Source organism: Triturus cristatus, chromosome 4_1 (genome assembly GCF_964204655.1).
Source record: "Triturus cristatus chromosome 4_1, aTriCri1.1, whole genome shotgun sequence".
NCBI classification, from domain to species: domain Eukaryota; kingdom Metazoa; phylum Chordata; class Amphibia; order Caudata; family Salamandridae; genus Triturus; species Triturus cristatus.
In genome coordinates, this window is record NC_140585.1 from 126,036,157 (window position 1) to 126,056,103 (window position 19,947).

A 19,947-nucleotide genomic window follows, 5' to 3' on the forward strand; every position below is an offset into this window, starting at 1 on the left:
ACATGGAAAGCCAGGAAGGGTTCCTTCAGCGGTATGAGTGCAGCGCTGAGATGCCCGTAGTGGTGATCAGGTGCTATGTAAATACCTATACATTTATGAATCAGCTGACCCGGTTCCTTCAGTCAGTCCTCCAGCATGGAGTGCGTTCGGGTTCTCATTTTTGTTTTATCCTTGTTATGGTTCATGATATTGGGCCTCTCACTGATGACAGTCACAGAACAGGAGTTAGCTAGAAACTAGTAGGCATAAATTCAAGGGATCAAAATTAAAAAAAAGAAGAAAAACATTAAAGTCCACCAACAGCAATGTCTTGTTTTTAATAGTTACCATTTCTTTGACTGCCATGAGCTCTGCTCTCCATAAAAGATTTCTGAATTGGACTGCCACAGGCTTTACTCAAGAAAGTAATTAAGTAAAACAAATCTAGAACCTCGTATCTTAACAGGGTTGGAAGAGTGACATCTCGCTTTCAGTCTGAGTTGGAGCTTTTGTTACATTTTAGTTTTTTTTAGTAGTTGCGACACCTGTACAGATCTTGTCTAATCCAATTGCAAAACTCTTACACGTGGCAGCTAAACTCTTGCATGTATGTTTCTGTTGCACGGCTCCATGCATGGCATGTGCATTACAGCTCTGCGGATGACAGCAGATCAGCATGACCATCTGTGCCCAATGTAGGCTCAGGGGGCGTGTCTATGCCAGCATTACAGGAACTATGGAAATTATTTCAATTCAAATCAATTGTAGGTGCATTTATCATGTGTTAACATCTGAGGTTGGTTACGTATTGTAAGTTAAAGACAATTGTGGCCTCATTTATGGAGGTAGTAAAATAAAAAAGTTTTTGGGAGGTGGTGCACTATACAATGGCGAAGACAACGTTATGGGGCACAGGGCCCCCACCAGGAGTTTTTATAAATCGTCCATCGGTCGACTCTACACAAACAAGGGTGATGTTTTTAGCTAGTTCCTTGCCGTTACTCAAGTTGGGTACATCTGGTCCTATAAGGCCAAGTCTGATGTACTCGGAGGCTTTGGTCTTTCTTCTATGCTAATGAAGCGGGACAAGTCTGAGAACCCTTTTCAGCAATATACGTGCTGGGTGATTTAAATCGTGCGCAGCCACTAGGATTAAATGTGGTGCATACAAAGATCAGACTTGATGACGCTGCCCTTCTGTGCGTGAGGCAAGGATGCTGACGGAAAGGCCCTTTTGTAATAATCCCATAAACAGAACACCCACCTCATAACGGGTGTGCATGCACTCAGTGGCGTCACTAGTGTTGGTGTCACCCGGTGCGGGTAACTCATGGTGTCACCCCCTCACGACTTACCGCATGGACCTCCTCCGCTCCGAGTCCACCAGTGGACACAGTTGGCAAATAACGGGACCATACAGAATCCTTAGTAACGTTCGTAAATGTAGGTCCTATATTTACAAAATGTGCCTGTTAACAACAGTGTGATAATGACTCATTAATCAGGTTGTACAGTGGGCTACCTGCTAGTCAACAGTTTATTGTAATTTATAATATCATAGGTATGGTACTTTGTACTGGTGTGGTGTTCCCACAAACTGGCCAGATTTATTTTATTCACACCCAAACACATTAGCGCCACTTTTACAGAGTTAGCCAGTGAAGTGCTATTTTTGTTGTCTTGGCTTTGTTTTTCCTGGGCTTGGAACTAGTGCACCAATCCTGGAGGTACTGCAATGTGAGGATTGAAAAACAAAATTTGTACTGCTGCTCTGTATCTAGGGATGTTGTCTGTTTTTTTTACCAACCTGCTTACGTTTTGTAAGGATATAAGCAATGGCCATTGAAATGGGTCCATTCAGGGCCCTGTTGTCATGTCCTTAACTTTTCAGGCAAAAGCACTCACTGATTTCTGAACAGTGAGTGTAAAAGCGTTAAGGTAACCATGTTGTTCCTGCTTACATTTCACATGGTTTCCAAAATGTAGCATTCCCTATGATTGTTTGCTTTTTCCAGGATGCTGTCACTTTTTTTTGTAGGCCACATATTGCTCTTGCCCAGTGCGTAATTTAAATTAAGCCGCATCCAGGTGTTTATAGCCGGCAACAATTGGGTTGTAGTTGAAGGCAGTCTGAGTTTTTCTCAGTGGGGCAGTATGGTGTTCAGTGGGGGAGAGGATGTGGCACTATGGCCAGAGCTGCAGAATTTGGAACTGGGGAACCAGGTTCAGTCTTAATAACCAGTCCGCCAGACCACTCTCCTGAGAGAGCTCTATCTCATGCTAGACCTTAGAAGGCTTCGCAAGACATTAGAAGCCCCGGTGTTGTAGCACCAGCAGGTGGACCCTAGCATGACAAGTGTAGGTTAACCTTCAAGGCTTGTCCACCACTATTCATACTGAAGTTCACCTCCAGTCTTGCGGGCAGGCCTATGAAGCAGTACACCCTAGAACAACAGTGACCCTGTCACTGAGATCACAGGGCCCTAGAGAAGGGCCAGCTCTAGGGCGGTGCAACTGGTGTGACCGCACCAGGTGCTGATTTTAGGTGGAGGCATCATTTTTGCAAGTATATTATGGTTTTAAAAGCACTTGGTGCCTCCTTCCTGGCCTCCAGTAATTTTCGGTAACAATAAAAATGTCATGATGACTGAGGATTAATGTTCTTCCTAGAGAGAGATCGGAATTTTGTCTGATGGAAGATTTGACTCATGGAAAGGTAGCTCAGAGGGTTAATGTACCTGCTGCAAAGAACATGTACCATGCAGATCACAAAGTGCACATAATGTAAATAGGCCAGTGGGCTACTGCTTTTGTCAGAGAGATCCTTTTGTTACTTGCAGTTTATAAGGTAAAATCCTAACATAGAACAGTGAGCTATTAACTGTCATCTACTCCGCAGCAACACAAGTCACATTTTTTATTAACTTTTGATACGTTTGAGCTACAAACAATTTATTAGTTTAAATGGTCAGATCATGCTGCAGATCTTGCATTATGAGTCAAATATGGCAGAGCCATTATTATTTAGAAAACATTTGCAAACTAGGATTTTTAGCCATTCATGTTTGAACTGCTGCTTTGGAAAAGGGAGAAGTGCTGATGACAGAAACTCCATGGCTCAGAGACAAATGGCTTGTGCTTCCACATTTTATCGTATTTGGGGACATTCTACGATTAGAAGCTTATTCCACTTTGTGAACACATTTTACTGTCAATAACTCATTATAACCTTAAATAATCATGTGTATCCATTGGTTGATAAAACTGGGCAGTGAAACCAAACAAATACAAAAAATTGGGATGTTTGCGCATTCTGGCCACGCCTCTGGCTCTGCCCACTGATCCAATCCTTGGGTTATTCCCGCCCTCTGATTCTCCGCCCACAGTTCCCCTACTTTTTTCCCCCCACTTCGACCACTGATATATCGTGTTGCTGGATAGTGGGAACACCACACCAGTAAAAAGTACCATACCTATGATATTATAAATTCCAATAAACTGTTGACTAGCAGGTAGCCCACTGTACAACCTGATTAACGAATCATTATCACACTGTTGTTAACAGGCACATTTTGTAAATATTGGACCTACATTTACAAACGTTACTAAGGATTCTGTATGGTCCCGTTATTTGCCAACTGTGTCCACTGGCGGACTCGGAGCGGAGGAGGTCCATGCGGTAAGTCGTGAGGGGGTGACACCATGAGTTACCCCCACCGGGTGACACCAACCCTAGTGACGCCACTGGGGACAGGGCAGCCACAGGGCAGTAACCGAGTCGGCTGCGGCAGGGCAGTGACTAGAGCGCTCACCCTGGGGCTCATTTACAAGCCCCTTGCGCAGCCGGTACGTCATTTTTTTTTCTATTTTAAAGGTGATGCTCCGGTTGCGCAAGGGGCTGTAGATAAGCCCCCTGTCTTTAGATTCCCCGTCTGCTCTTATCTGCCCCACCTTCTCTGTGCCCCCCCCTCTCACTGTAAAGTGCCTTATCTCTTCCTTGTTTCGGACCCCCATCCTACTCGTCTCAGTTATTAAAACCCGCCCCCCGCCGCCCCGCCCCAAAACTTGCAGGGAAAAGTGTCATTGTGTCTCTGGAGTGCTCTGGTGGACCTTGGGTAGAAGCACTGGCCCTCCCCCATAAAAGTTTTATGTGTATTTCCTACCTACCAGTAGATCCACCCGGCAGAGCTGGCTTGTGTGTGTGTGTAAATATTTACTGCTTTACTAAGATTTTATGTCAGGGTTGCTCCACTTGGCGCAGCCCTGATGCAAAATCTATGGGGCAGGTTTACAAACCCCTTGCTACAGTTTTACGCCACCGTTGCATCACTTTTGTGACGCATCAGTGGCGTAAACAATGCGCCTCTATGCGATATACTTACAACGTGACGCATCTAGTGAGATGCGTCACGTTATAAAGCCCTGCGCTACATTATAGCTACGTCAGGTATAATGTATGCAGGGTGGGCGTTCCGTCGCAAGGAAGCCCCGTAAAAGTGACGCAGTGAAATCTACAAGATTTCACTGTCACTTTTACGTCCCAGCTGCCTCAAATCCTTACGCCTGCTTGAAGCAGGCGTAAGGAGAGACGCAGCATGTATGGTATAGGGCACCCCTGAGCAGTGCTGGAGTTGCGTCGCGCTCCAGCACTGCGTCACCCTTACGGCGACAGATGCGTCATGCATCTGTCTATCCGTGCGCCATGGTGCGCCTCCATGGTGGCGCAAGGGGGTTTTTGAGTCACGCAAAATAACTGGCACATCCCTGCTAATATGCAGGGATGCGCCAGTTATTGTAAATCTGCCGCCTTATTGGGATTTACCAAGACACACAATTCAAGGTATGCGTGGGATTGTATCCCAAAAGTAACTCAGTGGGATGCATAGCGCCGCCTTGTGTTTCCTTGCATCGGAGAGGCACTGCATGCATGGAGCCTGGGCGTCCACAGCATTCACCCCTGCATTCTGACGGAAACCCCTTGCCAATGCTTGTTTATCTTGGGTGTACCTGTATTGAGTTCAGAGCACCTTAGCCTCCCTTCGCCGCTTTAATAAGTGTTTATTGAAGTTACCTGCCAGCAGCCTTTGACAGACACTTTCTTCCTTTTCTATTCTCTTTCACTAGACTGTGAAGTGGAAGTCACGGACCCTCGATATCTCATAATAAAAAGTGTTTCCGCCCGGTCTCGAACCGGGGAGCTTTCGCGTGTGAGGCGAACGTGATAACCACTACACTACGGAAACGACATGTGTGTACCTCTCAGAGCCCTGTAAATAAATCTCACAAAAGCGTAGGGCAGTGTTCTTCTCACATTATTAAAAGTTCTGATTGTATCTCTTAAGGCGGGTTTGAAAATTATTTCCTAAAATTATTTCCTAATTTGGTTTTGGCTCCTTTCACCTCAGTCTCCCTTTGTGGTCTTTGTCTGCTCCTGTCCTGCTGCAGCAGAGCGCTCAGCCCATTCCCTCAACAAAATGAATTCTATTCTGACTTTTTATGAAGAAGCTAACTTTTCGCTATGATTAGTAAGTACACCGCTCAGTTTAGGAGACAACTCCGCTCCCAGTCAGCAGGGTGGGAGGGGCTGACGGACCCTTCATCATTCCAGTGCCCTGAAGGCTGCACCGACCCGATCTGAGAGCTGCAAACTCCGAGCCCAGACTGAGCCTCAGCTGCGGGGTGATAACAAGGACTCCGGTCGGTGGTTCTCTCTGAGGTCGTTTCTTTTGCTGTGAATCACCCTCAGAAACTCCCGATGAGTCCGAGGCGTGAGCTATGGGGTGAACGGACTGAAGACCACGGAGCAGCGGGGGGCTCAGTCACCATCAGTGCTTGAATGAGTCCCCAAGACTGAAGAGTCACGAGTTATAGAACTCTGTAGAGCTCTTTTCACCACATTCATTTAAAAGGGCAGAAAGTGGAGGCAGCCAATGTTTGCAGGAGCTGTGAAGATTAACCGCACTCACCGCGCCCCACAACTGTGCAGCTCTGAACCCCACGCTGAGCTGAGCTGAGCTGCACCCTCTGAGCCCAGAGTGAGCTGCACCCAAGGAGCCTGGACTGAGCTGCACCCTCTGAGCCCGGACTGAGCTGTACCCTCTGAGCCCGGACTGAGCTGTACCCGCGGAGCCTGGACTGAGCTGCACCATCTGAGCCCAGAGTGAGCTGCGCCCAAGGAGCCTGGACTGAGCTGTACCCACTGAGTATAACGCACAATCTTTCTTTGAGGGATCTTTTGTAACTTTTACAATTTCCCGTTGCAGTGACACCTTTGCAGTAACAATGCAAAGAAAAAATATGTTTTCCTCGCAGAAGCCAAAGACGACTTTACACACACTATCCGGAGGGTGTGGGGTAGTAAATGACGGAGCTGTGTCCAGTGACGACCCGAGCCTGCAGACCCAAGCCTGCAGTGTAGAAGCTCTTCGTATCCAGGTTCAGAAGTCATCCTTAGCAACATCTCTGACCCCCACCAGCTCCCTGGACAGGAAGTCTTGTTAACTGCAAAGACAGAAATCCTAACGCTGCAATGCACTCAGTCCTTAGATCAGCTGGAACCACGCCCCCCCTGCATTGCTGTGTATGTCAGGATGGCCGAGCGGTCTAAGGCGCTGCGTTCAGGTCGCAGTCTCCTCTGGAGGCGTGGGTTCGAATCCCACTTCTGACAGTATTTTTTGCGACTCGTATTGACCCTGTTTTACCCCAGACAATGACAATATTGCACAAGCATTGGCAAAGCCAATCTGTCTCGCCTATCCGAGGACTATTGGCAATGTGTCATATCTTTTTTCACATTTCAGACATGTTGTACAACAGCTGGTGTGCAAAAAAACGCTGTGACGTGGAACTTTGCTGCGTCATGACACTTTTTTAACATAACCTTCCGACGCAAAGAGGATTAGGATGTCTCAGTCAGTGTCCCCAACCCCCTTAGAAAGCACAGTTTCAAATATGTCCTTTATGCCGGCCCCTGGAGCACTCTGTGTACTTTCTGAAATGCTGTTAACATTGTGGCATCTCTATGACAACAGACTGAGGTATCTAACGCCAATAGGGTCCATGGTCTAACTCCTTAATAAACCCATTTTTAAACAGCTTTTAATATCCCAACTCTATGACAACAAATCATAATGCTGTAAACATACAATTTTTCACATGTCAGATACAGAACCCTGTTGTTACACAGAACCCTGATATTACGCAGTTACATATGCATTTGCTACTTCACGGTGTATGGTGTATCCTGTAAATCAGGGGTGTCCAAGACTTTCACACTAATGCCAGATTTGCATGCAGCATAAGTGCAAGCTTTGTAAATGAGTTCTATTTAGGTTCAATATACGCGGACTTACTGTATCTGGATATCCTCGTAATCAAACTATGATCTTACCACCCTGAACCTACATTGGACACCAATGCATAATAAATATAAATTATCTGAGCCCTGACTGAGTTATCACCCACTGATCCCTGACTGAGCTATCATCTGCTGAGCCCCAACTTGAGCTATCACCCGCTTAGTCCGGACTGAGCTATCACCAGCTGAGTCCGGACTGAGATATCACCCGCTGAGCCCTAACTGAGCTATCACCCCCTGAGTCCGGACTGAGCCATCACCCGCTGAGTCTGGACTGAGCTATCACCCGCTGAGTCTGGACTGAACTATCATCCGCTGAGCCCGAACTGAGCTATCACCCCCTGAGTCCCGACTGAGCCATCACCCGCTGATCCCTGACTGAGCTATCACCCGCTGAGTCCGGACTGAGCTATCACCCGCTTAGTCCGGACTGAGCTATCACCCACTGAGTCCGGACTGAGATATCACCCTCTGAGCCCTAACTGAGCTATCACCCGCTGAGTCTGGACTGAACTATCACTCGCTGAGCCCGGACTGAGCTATCACCCGCTGAGTCCGGACTGAGCTATCACCCGCTGAGTCTGGACTGAGCTATCACCCACTGAGCCCTAACTGAGCTAGCACCCACTGAGTCCGGACTGAGCTATCACACGCTTAGTGTTGGACTGACCTTTCACCCGCTGAGTCCGGACTGAGCTATCACCCGCTGAGTGTCGGACTGAGCTATCACCCGCTGAGTCCGGATTGAGCTATCACCCGCTGAGTCCGGACTGAGCTATCACCCGCTGAGCCCTTACTGAGCTATCACCCACCGAGTCCGGACTGAGCAATCACCCGCTTAGTCCGGACTGAGCTATCACTCGCTGAGTCTGGACTGAGCTATCACCCACTGAGCCCTAACTGAGCTATCCCCCGCTGAGCCCTAACTGAGCTATCACCCACTGAGTCTGGACTGAACTATCACTCGCTGAGCCTGGACTGAGCTGCAGCTGCTGAGTATAAAACACAATCTTTGTGATGCATGTTCTGTGACTTTTCTGATTGCCTGCCTCAGTAAATATTTTTTATCCGCAGAAACCAAAGACGACTTTTACACACACGATCCAGAATGTTGGGGGGAGAGTAAATTACGGAGCTGTGTCCAGTGACGAGCCGAGCCCACAGTGTAGAAGCTCTTGGTATCCATGGCCCTGAGTCATCTTTAGAAACATTTCTGAAACCCACCAATCCCCTGGACAGGAAGTTTGTAACTGTAAAGACAGAAGTCATAAACCTATAATAGACTCTGAGGGGGACTGTCCTTTCATGGGCTGGAAAGTGAGCCACAGAGGTACAAGGAGTATGTCAGGATGGCCCAGCGGTCTAAGGTGCTGCGTTTGTTGGAGGGAGCTTTATTTAAGGTTCAAGGGGGCTGAGCACAGAGCTCTGGGAGCCTTCACGGAGTGAGCGAGGGAGTGAGTTAGGGACAATCCTAGTTACTATTGGTCTTACTAAATACATGAAAGGTCGGTGTGCCAGGCACAGATGCTTAAAAGGACAACCACAATGCATGCTAAAAAAGGCCCATAATAAAGACATTTGACCGTAAAATATTCGCACTTCAATTATACAAAATGTGAAGCATATTATGTACACGTCTATTTATATATATAAACCCACAGCGCTATTTGCGCATTCTCATCTGCTGGCCTAAATGCGCACAGAAGGACGTCTTAAAATAACATAGCAAAAAATAAACGTCTTTACATTTCATTTTAACACAGGAAGAGAACAAAAAACCACATTGGAAGGTGTTCTGTTCATAAACCATAATCACACAATACTCATTTCTGAACCACACCAACCCCCAGGACAGGAAGTTTGTAACTGTAAAGACAGAAGTCATAAACCTATAATAGACTCTGAGGGGGGACTGTCCTTTCATAGGCTGGAAAGTGAGCCACAGAGATACAAGGAGTATGTCAGGATGGCCCAGCGGTTTAAGGTGCTGTGTTCAGGTCGCAGTCTCCTCCGGAGGCGTGGGTTCGAATCCCACTTCTCACAGAGTATATTGCGACTCGTATTTAGTTTTTTCCGAAGACAATGTCAATATTACACAATCTTAACATACTTCCGTAAATTGTCGCTCAGCGCCAGGGCACAAGTCCTAAAAAAAGAGGCGGGGGGACTGACCTAGTTTGGCAGTATGCAAGTGACATCAGGCAGTACCCAATCTGGGAGTCAGCTTTGACTGTAAACTGAGTCTAGAGTCTCAATAAACAAAATAGCTGGCAGCTGTTTTGCTCTGATTAGAGTGCTCCAAAGGATCCTCCCGCTTCTTCCTAAACAAACTAGATCATTGGTAGTGGGGAGTCTCCTAAACAGCTGATAGGGAGAGTCCAGAGAATCCAGTCCATGGCGGGCAAGCTAGCTCTAATGAGGCCACGTCAATCACCGGCATCTCCGAGCTCCACTGGCTTCCAGTTACGCAGAGGGTACAGTTCAAGTCGCTATGCATAGTTTTTAAGGCTCTGAATGGTTCTGGGCCCAAGCCACTACAAAGAAGATTTGAGTGGAATGTCCCCTCACGTAACCTCCGTTCCTCCTCAGCCAAACTGGTGAGAGTGCCCAGGTTCAGAAGAGTTAGATCAGGAGGAAGGGCCTTCAGCGTTGCAGCAGCCTCGGCTTTGAACAAACTCCCAGCCGAACTTAGGCAGATGGAAAATCTGCTGTCATTTAGAAAAAAGCTGTAGACTTGGCTCTTTGCTAGTATATTAGTTTTAGCTCTTTTGATCCTTTGCTCTTCAATACACTCAGAGTCCAGCTGTTTTTTACGTGTTCAAGCGCCAGGATACCCGTAGGGTCACAGTGCGCTCTATAAATGCTGATTACTTCACATTACATTACATCACGGCGCTTGACATCACAGCTCACGATATCCCATGTGGCATCACAGAAATTGACATCATAGGAAGTGGCATCACAACCCACGACTTTAATGTGTGCGTGTGATGTAAATCGCACTGACACTCTGCTTTGGGATGAGTGGGCTATACAAGACATGCATTAAAAATGCAATAGGTCTCGCCTTTCATTAAGTTAAAGCCATTTGCTTTGTATACAATACCATTAGCAAAGCAAATGGCTTTAGCTTAATCAAAGGCGAGACCTATTGCATTTTTGATGCTTGTTTTCCTTTTGGTTCCAGTTCTAACCTTATCTCTCACCTCACTTCAGGTTTCCTTGTCCTTCTACGGCCTTGCATCTTTTCAAATGGATATCCCCCCATTGGGTACTCTCCACCCCTGCTGACGTGTTGTTTTATTTATCTAAGAAAAAGGGAGGTTCTGGAAAACCAGAGCCTATGTGAATCACTTTGGTCAAATTGCTAATTGCCGGCTCACCTGTCACTTACTTGGACCCTGTCTACTTCTCGGCGCACCCGCTTCGCGGGTGCCCCTTCGCCCGTCTTGTGGAGGGGATCTCATCTGACACCTGTGAGGATCACCGAGGAAGAAAAGCGGCATCTGGCGTGTAGTAGCAGCAGGGCTGCGAGCGTGCGGGGACTTCAATTCCCAGAAGTCCCTGCAAGACCGACGGAGAGCTTCCGGTCCGCTCTCCCTGCTGGCCCGCCCCCCGCCCTCCTGAGGCTTCAAAACACCAGTCTGTAGTTAGACGAGTGGGTCACTTTGGTCAAATTGCTAATTGCCGGCTCACCTGTCACTTACTTGGACCCTGTCTACTTCTCGGCGCACCCGCTTCGCGGGTGCCCCTTCGCCCGTCTTGTGGAGGGGATCTCATCTGACACCTGTGAGGATCACCGAGGAAGAAAAGCGGCATCTGGCGTGTAGTAGCAGCAGGGCTGCGAGCGTGCGGGGACTTCAATTCCCAGAAGTCCCTGCAAGACCGACGGAGAGCTTCCGGTCCGCTCTCCCTGCTGGCCCGCCCCCCGCCCTCCTGAGGCTTCAAAACACCAGTCTGTAGTTAGACGAGTGGGTCACTTTGGTCAAATTGCTAATTGCCGGCTCACCTGTCACTTACTTGGACCCTGTCTACTTCTCGGCGCACCCGCTTCGCGGGTGCCCCTTCGCCCGTCTTGTGGAGGGGATCTCATCTGACACCTGTGAGGATCACCGAGGAAGAAAAGCGGCATCTGGCGTGTAGTAGCAGCAGGGCTGCGAGCGTGCGGGGACTTCAATTCCCAGAAGTCCCTGCAAGACCGACGGAGAGCTTCCGGTCCGCTCTCCCTGCTGGCCCGCCCCCCGCCCTCCTGAGGCTTCAAAACACCAGTCTGTAGTTAGACGAGTGGGTCACTTTGGTCAAATTGCTAATTGCCGGCTCACCTGTCACTTACTTGGACCCTGTCTACTTCTCGGCGCACCCGCTTCGCGGGTGCCCCTTCGCCCGTCTTGTGGAGGGGATCTCATCTGACACCTGTGAGGATCACCGAGGAAGAAAAGCGGCATCTGGCGTGTAGTAGCAGCAGGGCTGCGAGCGTGCGGGGACTTCAATTCCCAGAAGTCCCTGCAAGACCGACGGAGAGCTTCCGGTCCGCTCTCCCTGCTGGCCCGCCCCCCGCCCTCCTGAGGCTTCAAAACACCAGTCTGTAGTTAGACGAGTGGGTCACTTTGGTCAAATTGCTAATTGCCGGCTCACCTGTCACTTACTTGGACCCTGTCTACTTCTCGGCGCACCCGCTTCGCGGGTGCCCCTTCGCCCGTCTTGTGGAGGGGATCTCATCTGACACCTGTGAGGATCACCGAGGAAGAAAAGCGGCATCTGGCGTGTAGTAGCAGCAGGGCTGCGAGCGTGCGGGGACTTCAATTCCCAGAAGTCCCTGCAAGACCGACGGAGAGCTTCCGGTCCGCTCTCCCTGCTGGCCCGCCCCCCGCCCTCCTGAGGCTTCAAAACACCAGTCTGTAGTTAGACGAGTGGGTCACTTTGGTCAAATTGCTAATTGCCGGCTCACCTGTCACTTACTTGGACCCTGTCTACTTCTCGGCGCACCCGCTTCGCGGGTGCCCCTTCGCCCGTCTTGTGGAGGGGATCTCATCTGACACCTGTGAGGATCACCGAGGAAGAAAAGCGGCATCTGGCGTGTAGTAGCAGCAGGGCTGCGAGCGTGCGGGGACTTCAATTCCCAGAAGTCCCTGCAAGACCGACGGAGAGCTTCCGGTCCGCTCTCCCTGCTGGCCCGCCCCCCGCCCTCCTGAGGCTTCAAAACAATATCCTACTCCCGCAGCGCGGGACGCAGCCCGGACGAAGACCGGACAAAGAGCGGGCCGTTTGTGGCCGTTCGTGGGCGGCTGTGGTCGGGGCGGGCCCCCTCCCTAATTTGAGCCGACTCGAACAGGTCACATACCCAGCTGGTACTGTGAGTACAAGCGCCTTTGCCAACCGGTGTCCTGTTTACATAGCATTGGTCGCTCATATCTTGTGTATAAACATTGTAGTGTGTGCTGGACATTTTTAGTGATATTTATCTTCCTGTTACAATCGGAGGTTCATCTGTTTCCTATTCTGTGAGTTTGTTCGCCTGTTTGTTCATTCCCCAAATCATGACCTCCTTAAGGTCTGGCAGGAAGGTGGCCAGGAACAGCGTAGGGGGTCAGGTTACAGGGACCCTTGACAATTTTATTACTAGAGCTGCTCGTGTTCTTGAACACGAAATTTTGTTAACGGAAAAAAGACTGTCCCTAGAACTTTCTGCCAAAAGATCATCCCTTGGCAATATTATGTTAGCTGTCTCGCCTGAAAACAGCCAACCTCAACTTCCTTCCACTTTGTCTGGTGATACTTTAAATGCACTGCCGGAAACCCTTGATCATTGCCCGTTGGTGGATATCCAGGAGATAACTAGCATCCCTGATACCAGTGGTGACCAAACCACTGATAGTACTGATATCCCGCCACGTACCACTGACCAGCAAACTACAGGAACAACGATCCAGGTCCCCAAGCCCAGGCACATCCCAAGTAAAAGGAAACGTATGGGAGCACCCCCTAAGGGGAAACGAGCCAAAATCCCCAAAGTGTCCAATCCTCACAAATCTGCACCTACCTGTGAAGCTCAAAACCCTGCTACGTCTGCTAGTTTACATTTGGCATCTGGTGGATTGAAGTCCCCGTTCCCTCCCCCCGTTCAATCCAACGCAGACTCCTTTACCTTCGATCTTCTCAAGCCTATAGAGAAGTTATTTAAATCACTACTCCTCCCATTATTAGAGCGAGTTACGCGTCTCGCCTCCTCACTTGAGAAGCTAGAGGGTATGGTATCTGCTAACACGTCCCTGCTAGAAAAGATTGCAGTGTCTTCTATTGACCATGCAACTTCCTCTAACAATGACATTGTAGATAAATCTAGGCTTGCCTCCACTGCCCATACACCCTTGGATGGAGTACTACCCAGTATCCCGACACACAATGTCCAGGCGGTGGACGTTCCATGTCCTCAGGTTAACATTGAGGTCCCGAGAGAAACAGATTGTAATATCAACCCTGAGGCTGCTGTTTCATATCAAAACTTTCCGTCTATCAATCTCCCACCTGAGTCGCAGCCATATACCATTATAATGGTGGATGTACCCCGGCTTCCTCAGACAAAGTCCGAGTGTCATAGCGACCTAAAGAATAAAGTCTCTCACTGGCTAAATACCAACAGGCCTTTACCTATTGGACTACGGACCGAAATAATGACCGTCCGTAGGGTATGTTGGTTGGGCAATAGAGTTAAACAGGTGCAGGGAGATTGTGTGATCATAAATTTTCGCGACCCGAGGGTTGTTAGGCATATCTGTTCCTTTTCCAATACCCTGAGAGGGACTGGCATTTCTACAGTGGATTTGTCATATTTTTTTCCACACAAACCCACTGTCACTACACGTGATATGTCCTATGTTGGGGAAAGGGTAAATAGGCCTTCCTACCACCAGATAAGGCCGGATTTCCATCTCCCCCTGTCAAACTTCTACACACCTTTGAGTTCATTAGATGGGGTTGACTGACAGTTACCCCATCTGGTAGATTCGAATAATTTGTGGGAAGTTTGTTTTGGCTCAGTTAACCCAGTGCAAGCAGGGAGTGGGTGTTTCCGGGGGGCTCAAGTTGGCTTGGTAAATATGTCTTCCAGTACCCCGTTTTCCCACCCAACTAGTCCGTCCCTCCCCCCCATTGATCCTTCCTTAACTGATAGCGAGACTAGGGGCCCCATTAATATCGATACTACCCCAACTACTAAGGGTCCCGCATCTGAAGTACCATGCATAATGCCACCTAGTTCTATGCCCCTGACCCTGGTTTCGTGGAATGTTGCGGGCCTTGGTACCAGGGTATCTTCTGAAGAATGGGTAGGCTGGGTCGACACCCATGATATCCTGGTTTTCCAGGAGACATGGGCTGTGGACCCGATCTATCTTCCAGGGTATGTGAACTTTTTTAAGGGGGCAATTCGTGGCACAAGGGGCCGCCCGTCCGGTGGGCTCTGTATCTGGGTTAAGCAATCCCTTGGGTATTTACTCAAGGAAATAGCTATTGATAGCCCTGACCTACTAATTATTTCCTTGCAACACGACAATGATCCTGTAGTCCTAATTGTAAACGTCTATAACAGAGGCCTCCCCGGGGGACGTGGCACAAATACCTTTTTATTACTAGATGGGTTTCTGGACACTATTGACACGCATACAAATGTTTTGATTGTGGGAGATCTAAATTGCTGTTTTGAACCTCTGCTCTCTACTCTAGACTCATTAACCTGGGAAGTAGATGCAATTTTAAATATTCCTCCCCTCGATCTCCCTCCTATCAAGAGGTGGACAGAGTCAGCCACACAGTGGATGGGACTATGTATGGAGCGGGGATTCAGGGCCGCCAATGGGAGGACTGCCTCTGACAGGGGTGGAAAGATGACTTTCTCAGATGGCCGACGTTGTAGCAGCAGAATTGATTATGCCCTTGTTAAAATCGAGTTCTGGTTCACTCTAAGGGATATGGCGATATTAGACCGCCCGGAGAGTGACCACAACCCGTTGGTTTTAAGTCTTTTACTTTGCCCAGCCCAGAGAGCCAAACCCTCAGAAATAGTCACTGCGGAAGCCGTTTTAACTAATGATCTACGGCGGGTACGCTGGGACAAAGTTGCAATGGATGCTGAATTATTGTCCAGGATTAGTTCCATGGTATCCGGTGCTCTGGTTGACATTCAGTCTCTTCAGTACACCGAGGATGTGACTGATAAAGCTACATGCATACATGATCATCTTTTCACTGGCCTTAAATCCCTTTTTTTAAAACCTTGTAAGGCCAAGAAATCCGTCACTCTAAAACCATCGTCCTGGTACAATAAAACATGTCGAGAATCTTTTAGCAAATTAAAATCTGCCATTGCTAATAAAGAACCAGATAATGTCAGACTGGCGAGGATAAACTATAAAAAGGCTAAGGCCAAGGCCAAACAGGAGTGGGATAATGATCACTGGAACAACCTTTTGGCTGCCAGTAAGCACCGGAACCTAACCCTCTTCTGGCATACTGTTAAGTGGGGTAACTCCCAGAATAGCCAGGTCCCTTCTAATCATGTCCCCCCGGAAGCCTGGGTGACCCATTTTGAATCCCAATTTTCAGATCCCACAGTTGTCGAGGGGCCTGCCCCAGCTATAACGGGGGACCTCTCCTTTCCCATAACCTTAACTTTTGACTGCGCTGAGGTCAAACAGGCTTTAAGTAAGGTTTCAAGTGGCAAGGCGCCGGGCATGGACTGTGTTCCTGCGGATCTCTTTAAATCTGATACAGTGAACTGGGTGCCCTACATCGCACATTTTGCCAATGCAGTAGCCAGAGGGGCAGATATTCCCGATTCTTGGGGGGGGGCTGAGATTCTCCCCATTTTCAAAAAAGGTGATCGTTCATGCCCGGGGAACTACCGCCCAATTAGTCTTATTGACTCGGTCCAGAAAATTATCGCTAGAATGATCTTGGCACGAATCCAGGCTTGGATTGAGCAGGAGGACATCATCTCTCCTCTCCAAGCCGGTTTCAGACCGTGTACTAGTACCATCGACCAGGCATTCAAATTCCAACTGATTGTCTGGAAAACGGTCTATTTGTGTGGCGGTACTTTATATGCTGCCTTTGTAGATCTCCGGTCAGCATTTGACCTAGTCAATAGAACTAAACTTTGGAGCGTATTGGCGGAGCTAGGGCTTCCTCCAGATCTTCTGAATATCATCATTAGGCTCCATGACAATAACTACGCACAAGTCCGCTGGGGAAAACAGGGCCAGGTTACTGGTCGGTTCAGGGTCAATCGGGGTGTCAGGCAGGGGTGCGTCCTTGCTCCCACTTTTGTTTTTATTGTTTATCAACAGTGTTGTTAAGTACTACTCCAACACATCGACGGACGCTCCTACGCTTGGAGGTATTAAAATCCCACTCCTTATGTTCGCTGATGACACCCTACTTCTCTCTCAGACCCTATCTGGACTACAGGCGGCACTTAATGTCTTTACGCATTTCTGTTCTGATTTTGACCTGGCGGTCAACGTGTCCAAAACCAAATATATGGTTTTTAATAAAGGGAGAGGCATTAAGGGACATGTTTTTATGGACAAAGCTTTGCTTGAGCGTACACACGTTATGACCTATCTAGGGGTAGTTTTTGAAAATAAGTTGGACTGGAGGCCGCAAATTGATGTTCTATCTCTAAAATTTGCCCAGCTTTCTGGTTGCCTAGTTAAAGAACATAAGCAATCCAAGTCGAGAATGATAGGCCCCCCCATCAAAATCTTTAATGCGAGGATAAACTCTGCGATCCTCTATGGTGCTGAACTCTGGGGCTTTGCAGATCTTTCTCCTTTGGTTAAGGCACAATACAAATTTTTTAGATTACTTACGGGCCTTCCATGTTCTACCCCAGTTAAACCCCTCCTGCTGGACCTTGGCTGTCATTCGTTTGAAGATATTGCGAGGTTTAAGCCACTGGCCTTTTGGAGGCGTTTATGGACAGTCCCTGAGCTGGACCTCTATGCAAAGGCCTTCCTTGATGTGCGCTCTATTCTGGGGGCTGGCAACATTCCTTGGTTCAAACAGACCAAGCAGCTCCTGAAATCCATGGGGTTGGTCAACCTATGGACCGACCCGGTTAACAACCCCTTTCCCTCTAAGAAAGACTTCAAGAGTCTCTACTGGTCTATGGTGCAGCAGAAACATATTAATTCAGTTACTGCAGAGTCCTTGACAGGAAGGTTCCTGGCCCAAAAAAGAACCCCATTCCTCGAAGTATACTGGGATACCATCACCAGACCTTGTGACAGGAAACTTTATCATCAATTTAGGGTAGGCACACTTCAGACTAACTCTTTCACCAAAAAGTGGAAGGGTATGTCTAGTGACTCATGTAAAAGTTGCCCTGACTGTATTGATTCTGTTGGTCATATTTTTTTTGCATGTCCCGCCTATGCTGCACCCCGAGCTAAATGGCTCAAGCCTTTATGTCGAACATTGGGCACTAGACAAGGGTCAGAAGCTCTAGAAATGTTGAGATTTGAGCCTAGTGAATATGTTGCTATTGCTGTTGCTAAGTTTTTGGCCTGGGTTTGGTTTATTAGAAACAAGAGGCATTAAGACATTGGTCCATTTTTAAGCACTTTGTTCATGTTTCTTTTTAATCGTGTTTTTTAAAATAGGTATTTTTATCTTTTAATGCTTTGTAAATGTCTTTTATGATGAAATGCATCGACAATAAAGACTAATGAAATGAATCACAGCTGAGACCTAAGGTCTCAATATTCGTAAAGCAAAGTATTTGTCAAATGTAAATTTACATGAAACGCAAACAAAACATGATTTAGTATTCGAAATACAGAAACACCATGATTGTTTAGAAACAAAAATATATTGTTTGTGTTTTATAATTCAAGATATTTGGTATGCATTTGAAGTTTCACATCACTTATAACAATGCATAGCTATTCAAACTAAAGAAAACATACAATGTTAAAAATCCCAATGCATTTCGGGTAATGCCTACCCTTCGTCAGGGGGTAAATACGTACAACACTAACAGTAAACAATTTAGAAAATTTCTTGTGTTGTGTTCTTCTTGACCTCCATACGGAACTACAACAAAAGGCACATATGTGCTGTTAGACATATTTGTAATGACAATAGAATGTTGTAGAATTTGCACTCGAAATAAAGGAAATTAGGGGAAGACAGGAAAACCTGTAGAAAGATTCCCATGCGGTGATGCGGTTCGAAGAAAGAGAAAAATGGGGTATCACCCAAAAGTGAGAACGCAAAATTATGTTTCAAGCTTACCGAGAATATCGGCGTTACCAAGTGTTGGAAAAAGGTCTCTGGGCAATAATGGACTAACCGTCTGCAAGAGGTTATATTTGATTAGAAGGGCAGGTTGCGTTAGCCGTAATGTGTTGCAGAAAATCAAACTGCAAATTTATGTTTCAAGCTTACCGAGAATATCGGCGTTACCAAGTGTTGGAAAAAGGTCTCTGGGCAATAATGGACTAACCGTCTGCAAGAGGTTATATTTGATTAGAAGGGCAGGTTGCGTTAGCCGTAATGTGTTGCAGAAAATCAAACTGCAAATGTTACGTGTATTATAGACTCACCCTCTTCAAGTGTTGGTTGTCGAGAGCGGCGGACGCTGCTCCGGAAATGCGCAAAATGCCGTGTCTGTAAAAGAAGCGACCAGAGAGATTACTCTCGGTTGCTGTAACGTAAAAAGGTTCAGCGGTTTCAAGGTTACTGCTCCGCAAATTAGCGGAACGAATCTTACCTGCTATTTTTAGTCCGTGTATGTTGAAAAAAGCCTCCAAAACTTCTCCCGTTAAGATTTGGCGCATGCGCGTCTGCTGAAACTAGGGGGTTTAAAAAGTGAAAAGGGTCTAGAACAGTGATGATGGAAAGAGGACTGCGGCACAAGTAAAAACCGACGTAATCGGAATAAAATGGAGTGTGTCTAAGAAGATGTGACTGGTGGAACCACCATGTGTAAATTCCAAAAAATAATGCTCTTAGTAGAAGCTGCTTGTCTTCCAATTCACTAGAAATGTGAGAGTTTATATGAGCGAAATATGAAGTGAAAGTGGATGAGAACCTTCACGAGTGACAAAAACAAAAATAAAAAAAATAAAAACTTAATTGCGAGTGCAAATCCTTTACAGATGTACAATATGTTAAAGCCTAAATAAAGCATAATAATTCATAATGATCATTTAGACCATCCGGACACACTGTTCCTAAGAATTTTATCCAATGTGTTTCTCTACGGGCAAGAACATTATTCATGTCTGAGTCAGTATGTACATGAAGACGTTCTAAGATTGTGAAACGTAGTTGTGGAATAGTGTGAGAAGTGTTCACCCAATGTGTTACCAGGGAGGATGTCAAATTACTGTTACGGATCCTACTCTTGTGTTCAATAATCCTGGTTTTAATTTTTCTGCTTGTTTTCCCTACGTATACAAGGCCACACGGGCACTTGATGGCATAGATAACCCATTCCGAGTTGCAGTCTGAAGTATGCTGAAGTTTAATGCCTTTGCCTGTATGAGGATGTGTAAACACATTTCCTGTGATTACGTTACTGCATTGTCCGCAATTGTAGCATTTTC

The 19,947-nt window shown here is 47.3% G+C and overlaps 1 long non-coding RNA gene and 1 other non-coding gene across 2 annotated transcripts in view; one reads left to right on the forward strand and one right to left on the reverse strand.

Annotated features, from left to right (window-relative positions):
- Positions 1–19,947, reverse strand: part of LOC146847570 (uncharacterized) — a 337,022-nt gene that overhangs the window by 306,397 nt on the left and 10,678 nt on the right. The window lies entirely within an intron of this gene.
- TRNAL-CAG (transfer RNA leucine (anticodon CAG)) lies at positions 6,564–6,646 on the forward strand. The gene has a single exon. It is a non-coding gene; the product is annotated as a tRNA-Leu (tRNA).